Here is an 8,688-nt window from a genome sequence, read left to right as displayed (position 1 = left end):
TTTTACAAAATGTTGTAAGTTGAAGTTTGTCACTCTAAACAAACATACCTTCTGCATCTTTCTCTACAAATTGTAGTTCTGATTCTAGGTTCATAACATCAGGAAACTTAGACTGGACAGTATCCGCAATGTAGTGTAATAACGAAATCTTACGATTTGTAGACTTGATGTCTCCTAGCTGTTAATGAATGAAATAGTCACAAATTCAAATGAAGGTAAAATAAAAAGTCAACTTAACTAACGTATCACGTAACATTATAATATATGTGTGTTTTGTAGATTTAATGTACAATTATATATATTATTAATATGTTTGATGAAGTCATATTACAATAGTCAGTTACTTCTGTACTGAGTGTAATGTTACTATAAGCTAATGTATACAACTATTCATATTTAAATTTCTCAAATACTCATGCTTACCAAGTCCAAGATCTGTAGTTTAAAGCCATATGTTGGTCGTCGTTTATCTCCATTCATGTAGTTACCAAAAGCTAAGATGATCTGTGAAGACAAATCACACAAGTATGTAACTTATATCACAGATGTTATGTTTTACCACCGTGGTATTACAAGGATGAACCTAGCACACAGTTACCAAATTCTCGCAATAACTGGATATTTGTGGACCTAGCAAGCAGAAGGACAGGTCTGGTGACTTTTTATACAAAGAATGAAAGAAACAAGACTCCATTTAAAGTTCACACAAAAAAATAAATATATTATGTTTATAAACATATTATCTATAGGAGAAAACAGAAGATTTGTTTGTTTGCTATTAAATTTCGAACAAAGTTATATGAGGGCTAGCTGTCCCTAATTTAGCAGTGAAAGATGAGAGGAAAAGGCAGCTAGTCATCACTACCCACCGCCAACTCATATGCTACTCTTTTTCCAATGAAGAGTGTGATTGACAGTCACATTATAATGCTCCCATGGCTGAAAGGGCAAGCATGTTTAGTGGGACTAGAATTCGAACCCACGACCCTCAAATTATGAGTCAAGCGCCCTAACCACCTGGCCATACTGGGCCAACAACAAAAGAATGGGTGATCTTGTTGCTATGGGGGACTATTGCATTCATGACTATAATGTTGAAAATGAAATAAATAGATTGTCTGTGTTTAAGTAAAAAAAAATGAAAATAAGCTGTACTTATAGACAAAGCATAGATGAGACTTCCATGGTGTGTCTTGGCTCTCTTTTTCTTTCAAGCCAGAAATTAATCTGTCTGAAAACTGTCAAAATTGTATTTACAGTTTATCTTCTCTCTCTGTAGATGACCAATCAGAAAATTGGAATAAAGAATCAGGAAGTCTCCCTGATCCATATAATAGTCATAGAACAGTTCCAAATAGACAAGGTAAATTAGGACATAATACAACTATCCCACAAAACAGAAGTTTCTGTGATACGACCCTGCTAAAGTACCAAAGTACCACCTGCGACTGAATTTAGTACATAACCTCAAACAGTATGCTCTGAATTATAATAACATAAAATCCAGAAAATTTTGTTAAAGTAAAGTATTATGAGATATGTGGTGTTTTTCATACCACATCGTTATATACAAAACTTAAACTATTGACTTTCTGTTTTAATAAACAAATAATTTTGAGGCTCACCTCTAGCAGTTTTTATATATTTTTACAATTTATAGTTGACCTCGAAGCTGTGATAATGGAGTGAACTTGCTGTAAAGAAAGATGTATGAAATTATGACATGTTTACCAGTATTTTACTTACTAGCAAACAAAAAGGAATTATTTGAAGAATATCACATACGACTGTTAGAAAGTTTTTTATCGTTCTGAGTCTAAATTGTTTTTCAAGCATTTTATTAAATTTTACATTTCTTTAGTATTCAATTATTATAAACAATTTTTCTGCTTACAACTTAAAGTAGTATGGAAACAAAAATAAAATATGTTACAAATCACAAATACAAAATATATATTAAAGTCTTTTTAACAGATAAATTTATTATTCAACATTCTGCTCTAGTGAAGTTTACAAAACTGATTTTTTTTGCAGACTTTTTTAAAAATTCATACGCGGGTTCAATGATAAAACTGAAATGAAATGCCATAACTGCTATTAAATAGTATAATCTGTAATAATACATTAAACATAATTAAATTTTTGTGATCTTAGAAAAGATCCTAATTTCTACTCAGTTTAACATTTATTCTTGACGCTACTCTGTTTTTGTTGGTTTTTTTTCATGCAAAAGGTACATAAAAGGAACTCTGTCCACCCTGGGGAATTGAACCTAGAATTTTAGTATGGCTAACCATCTGGCTAAATAAGTATAAATACTATCTTGTCAGGCCACTATTATATATACTTATTATAACAGATGATTTTGTTTTAGTCAATAAATCATTTACTGAAAAAAAAATACAATGCCTTTCATATATTGTAACTAAATAAACCAACCCTTTTGAAATGAAGGTTTTTGAGGCATCTTTAACAGATAGACTAAAATCAGCAAAAAAAAAATCAATTGAGTATTCAGTTTTCATGAAAGGTAACCTGATTTCACTCACCAGTGTAAGAAGTTGAATATTTTCATCAAAGCTTCCAATGTAGCTCATGATGTTAAGTTTTTGGGTTAATCTTTTAACTCTGGTAAGCTGAAAAATAACCAAGATGTATCATTATGTTCAATTTTGTGACTTCAAAAACTGACTAAAACTTAATCTTGAAATCCCCACAAAAAACATTACATAAAAGCATGAATAAACACATATTTTTGTCCAAGACAGCTGAAATATCATAAACTTGTCAAAGTATAATTTAACTGCAGATTTGTATAGAAATATTAAATGTAACAAAAGAATTGCTTTGGAAGACTTAATACTAAGGCTAAAGAATTATGACATATTCATGTGTTTGTTTGTTGTTAAGCACAAAGCTATATGGTGGGTTATCTATGGTATGTCCACTAGGAATATCAAAATCCAGTTTTTATCACTATAAGCCCTCATACTTATCACTGAACCATGGGGACACACTACACTGAAAGATTAAGGTAGTATTCAGAAATTATATATGTGCAAAACTATAACATATTGTTACGACAGAGGAAGTCACGTGACGCTGGTGAGATGTAAGGAGTTCTAGAAAGATTGGGGAACATCACGAATAATCCAGTATTTGCTAGGCGCCCTCTATTCTTGTATATAAGTGCGCCAGACAATTAATCGGAATTGAATAGCGGACAGAGAGACTGAAGATATAGACGGACAATTGACTCAAGTGCGGTAGTAAGTAAAGTGCGTGAATCGTTAGTTGAGAATTATAGCATGTGTTTAAGTGACTGTGGAAATTAAGTGTATTGCAGAGTTGTATTGAGAAAGAATAAACTAGTTTTATTTAAGAAAGGACTTGCATCGCTGAAGTTTCTCGGGAATAATTTCTACCAGAAATTATCAAACGAGCAAAGACATAACAATATATTTCATATAATAAACACATTTTTTTTTCTAATGTCTGTAAAAAGACAACAACACCAATATAGTTGTTAAATATCATTTGGCAAATTACCATAATTTCTTGACCTACTAGATACATAATCTAAAAGTCTGACATCACTTTCTGTCAACCACTGAAACAAACAGAAAATACTTCCATCACCACCCTACTGATGTCTTCAGGTAACCAGTTATCAGTATATTCATAAACAGGCTTAAAGGATGGAAGGTAATGAGCGACATCTTGAACATAAACAATTTTTGGGATTTCAACTGTGAAAAGATAAAATAACTTATGATTTTTTACAAGTTCTGAATGATTTGTCCGTTTAATTTTGTGCAAAACTGTTCGAGATCTATCTGTGCTAGCCATCCCTAATTTAGGAATTATACATGAATGGAGAAGGTAGCTAGTTAATTACATCCATCACTAACGTTTGGGCTATTCTTTATCAATGAAAAGTGTAATTGATCATCACATTATAACACCTCCATGGTTGAAGGGTTAAGCATGTTTGGTGATGGGATTCAAACCTGAAACTCACAGATTGTGAGTCAAGCAGCTTAACCTGTTTAAAAAGTACAATAAAAATATCTATGCTTCTACGACAAAGTACTACTGTTACTTATGGTCTGTCATCCAAGGATTTGGTTAACAGAGGTTCAGTGATATAAAATTCTGTTGATAAAACTCCTTACTTCCTTGTCATTTGGAACCATCCATAGCAGTATCTCGACATACTCCTGGTTCAGTGCTTTTAAATTAACAGCACTGATTGCTTGAACCACCTCCTCACTCGATAACTTTAACTTTTGACGGGAGATGGCCATATTTCGTAAACGTTTGTGCTCTAGCATGGTTATTTTCTCTGAAACCTGCACAGACAAACTTTTTTCAAATAAGAAATAAAGCCAAAAAAAAATAACAATTTCTTAGTAATTTGATAAATTCCTTAAAAAAATTATTTTATGCCCACTTAAAGGTTACTGATGTTTTTACTTTATGAGAACACTTGTTACAATAGTGAATAAGCTTATATGTTCTACGTATACCAGACGAAAGTTGTACTAGTTTTAGTCACACTAAAAGAAAATAGTAGATGTTTCAAGTTAAATTATAAAGACATAGGTTTTGTCTCCAACTCATCACATATAAAATTTGGAATTACTATGTTAAATGGATCATATATTGGGTAGATCAAAGGAAAAACTTCTCCAATTTGATTAACCAGCCCAATTGAGCCACCTCTTTGAGCAGGTGAAGAGTATGACATGTAAACTCCTGTTCAGAATGAGCTAATAGTACCCAGTTGTCCATATAATAATGAAAACACATCCCGAAAATGTGAAGATGACAAGCAAAAGCTTGAACCTCCTGACTAAAAACATATGTGGCTGAAGCAAACCCGAGGGGAAGTGCACGAAACTGTTCAATCACCCCCATGATGGACATACTGAAGATACAGTCGTAACTGCCGAGCAATTGGTATAGGTAAGTAAGCATTTGTGAAATCCATATTGGTCATCCATAAACGTCAAGAAAAAGCTCACCTGAGGGTTAGAAATGATTCCAAGGTAAAATGAGGAGGATGGAGAAATAGATTGAGGTGGGACAAGTCTATCACAGGCTGCCATCTCCGGATTTCTTGGGGACAACAAACAACCTGGAATAAAAACCAGGAGAAAGATGACTCACAGGTTTGATGGTCTGGTGATATAGAAGGTCTTGAACTGCCTCTGAAAGATGCTGGCTGGTAATGGGATTCTGAGACAGAGGGAAGGAAATGAGTATCTGTGACAAAGGAGGAGGCGAAAGGAATTGTAGGACAAGTCCACCTGAGAGAACCCGAATAACCCATTGATCTATGATGAAATATTGATAAAGGGAAACAAAGTCGCACAATTGAGCCAGCACCGGACCTGAGCCCACCTGGGAGGCACTGGTACTGTTGGCATCATGCTGATCTACATAGAAGAAAATGATAAGATACAAAACCCCTGGAAGAAAGAACAGGTAAAGACTGAGAAGGATAAGGATGGGAAACAGGAATAGGGACTTGTCATGATTCTGACTGCTACAAATGAGCTACCAAAGAGGAAAGGGTAGAGTGTTGATGCAGGGATTCCACATGCGATTCCAAAGTGTCTGGGATATTTTCAAAAACATATCGCCTAAGAAAAGGAGCTACACATAATTCTCTAAAAAAGTTGGCAGCAAACTAACCTATGACAAGGCTGCATTTTGACCCAGTAGATCCCAACAACAAAGAAACCACACGTGTAAGGTGAAAGCCAAGGATGACAAACGAGCCAATGTGAAAGTAAGAAGGGAGAGGCTGTACCTCTAAAAAACCTCAGGATTTTAGTGCAGAGTGCCTGAAAGGAGGTGTATGGTAGATAAATACCATAGAATGGAAGTAAGAGTAAGACGAAGGCATAATACTGGACAAGGATTAAATGCACTCGAAAATCAGGGAGTGCTCCCCAAACTGGCCAAACAGACCCCAATAAATGAGCGCCTAAAAATGAACAGTCTGCTTGATAGTATGCCAAAGTAAACTGATCCGCAGCCTATGGGAGGAAAGGCATGCTGGCACCCTCATTCAATTGGGAAGCAAAATGTTCATCATGAAACCCAATATCCAGGAAAAACTAAATAAGGAGAAAAAGAACTATCGTGCAACAATGGAGGATGAGGATCACAGAAATTCTGGAATTGGGATACTCACACGTCCTTGAATTTCCTACCTTAGTACCACACATCTGTACATCATTGAGCAAAAGCACAACTAGAGGATATTGAAAAAGTACTAAAAAAGGTCAAACTGTAAATTTCACTTTTAGTGGATAATTGACACTTTTTGAGAACCCACCATAAATTTAATTATGCACTCAAAGAGTTAACAAAGCTTATATTCCAATATGTCACAACTCAGAGCAGATGTACAACTGGAAAATATTAAAAATACTGTGAAATCATAACAACCTCACAATCCAAGTAATGCAAAAAATATCTTAACTCCAATCTAAGATAAACAAATTTATGTGTCTTTCTTGCAATTAAAAGATTTTGACAGAAATTTTGTTAAAATTTGCAGATAATGACTATTTTATTAAAAAATACTGCATTAAGTCCTTCAAAATAACCTGCAATCATTTATAATTTGTTCAAGGCCAATGTTTAAACTATATTGTAAAAATCATAATAGAAATTACATATAAAAACATTAAATTTTTTGTTCATAAATACACTGGAGAAGAAATAGGAATAATAACATACAAAATACACAACCATACATTATTGAAAGTTGAAAAACAAAATAAACTTTTTAGACAAAAATAAACCCTTGCCATGATCATAAGACTCACCTTGTACAACTTATCTACATCCAGTTCATTAAACACAGTCCTCTTTACTTGGTTTGGCTTAAGTGCTGTCCAATTAAGAGTAGGTAGCTTGAACGTTGTCTGGTATATTTTCTTGATTGTCATGGCTGCAAGTAAAAAGAAAGAAACAAAAACAAAAATGTGTTTTTTAAACACTTAAATACAGAAAATGTTCCCCCAGTTCCTTATTGTTTCCTATCTTTGTATGTGGGTTCTTAATTACTGGACAATATTTGGAATTCATTTAGCTTTTCAAAAAATATGCATAATCACATAATCCTAGTTCAGTATTGATCTATGGTATGATTTTCTTATTGTGTCATAAATTTCTCTACAATTTTATGAAATATTCATGCATAGGTTTTCACCCAAGTATTGTATAATTCACCTCACACTGATAACTTCGTTCATATTAGTTAATAACTACTCTTTCTATAAATACAGTGTTAAGTTTAATCTTTTTCTAATAAAATTTGAATAAAAAATTTCAAGTTCCCACATTGTAAAACATTTTAACAAACACCTTTCCCTCAAAAAGGAATCAAGTATAGTATTTACACTGAATTTTCTTTATAAGCACTAGTTTCTTTTCTGTGAGCATCTTTGTAATTTAATAATATTTAGATTTTTATATAATTTCATGTTTACAAGTTATTTTAATTCAACTTGTAAAAATTCAAAAGTTGTACCTTAATTCTGAATTCAAATCTATCATCTTTGTAAACCTACAGCTGAATACCACAAATGAAAGTTTTTTTGTTGCACAACATTTTATAATTCACATTTTTTTACATTAAAATATATAGGTTAAATCGTTATACTTAATTTTCATTCTCAAAATTTATTTTACCATCTGTAGGAGATTCCATCTATCCCAGAGGTGGTGGTATTCCAGTTGACCGACCACTGTTACTTATAGGTAGTGGTGGTGGTATAGGAGTAGCTATTGTTTCTCCATCCATTAAACATAATGTTCCTAATATAATGAAATAAAAAAATATTTAAATCACATTAATATTGTAAGAGTTGCATCTAATTTTTATTATGCTTATATAATTCAAGGATCACTTCTCTGATGTGTAATGTATCAACACATTCTTAGGAGCACTATGATGTAAACACAATTACACTATCCATTCTTGTTATATTTAAATGTATTTGTATTCTACATCTGTTTACATTTTCTGAAAAAGTTCTTGCGATGAAAAAATCTTACCTTTAAGTAAAGTCTTTTGATAATTTTCAAGTTCCTCTATCTATTATTCCAACATGCTTTGTCTCTGATGAGATTCTAGATACTTCTGTAAAACTGTTTGTCACAAGGTATTAAGTATCTCATCTGCTTGTTGGTGTAATTCCTGAAAATTATCAAAGAATTTTCATACATTTTTTTGACAAATATCTCACACCCTTTTTATAATGAGTTGTATTAATTTCAAAGCTTAATACTTTTATAATTTGGAGATTATGGTAAAAATATACATTGACTTATAAATATTTATGATATTTCTAATTACCTTTCTGAGTCATAAGTTTGACCAGTGAAGTAGTTATTTAAATTTTTTTTAAATTCTTAGTAACTGGTAGTTCAAATAAAGTTTGTTTGTTTCTTTCTTTAATTTTGTGGAAAGCTAATCTAGGACTATTTGCGCTAGCTGTCCCTAATTTTGAAGTGATATACTAGATGGACGGTAAGTAGTCAACATCACCCACCACCAATTCTTGGACTACTCTTTACCAACAAATAGTGGGATTGACTATCACATTATAACACCTCCATGGCTAAATGGGTGAGCATGTTCAGTGATGGGAATTGAACACATAA

At 32.7% G+C, this 8,688-nt stretch overlaps 1 protein-coding gene across 1 annotated transcript in view; it reads right to left on the bottom strand.

The window, feature by feature from the left end:
• Positions 1 to 34: 34 nt before the first annotated feature.
• The window catches only part of LOC106465522 (pro-neuregulin-2, membrane-bound isoform-like), a 93,316-nt gene continuing 84,662 nt past the window's right edge, over positions 35 to 8,688 (bottom strand). The window contains exons 7-13 of the mRNA XM_013925750.2: positions 8,080 to 8,221; positions 7,714 to 7,839; positions 6,846 to 6,970; positions 2,550 to 2,636; positions 1,626 to 1,694; positions 424 to 630; positions 35 to 178 (exon numbers count right to left, since the gene is read on the bottom strand). The gene's annotated coding sequence lies outside the window, so the exon portion shown is untranslated. The remainder of the gene's footprint in view (positions 179 to 423; positions 631 to 1,625; positions 1,695 to 2,549; positions 2,637 to 6,845; positions 6,971 to 7,713; positions 7,840 to 8,079; positions 8,222 to 8,688) is intronic.

Source organism: Limulus polyphemus, unplaced genomic scaffold (assembly GCF_000517525.1).
Source record: "Limulus polyphemus unplaced genomic scaffold, Limulus_polyphemus-2.1.2 Scaffold68, whole genome shotgun sequence".
NCBI lineage: Eukaryota > Metazoa > Arthropoda > Merostomata > Xiphosura > Limulidae > Limulus > Limulus polyphemus.
The sequence above is the reverse complement of the archived record's forward strand: the minus strand, read 5'-3'. Positions and strand labels throughout refer to the sequence as shown.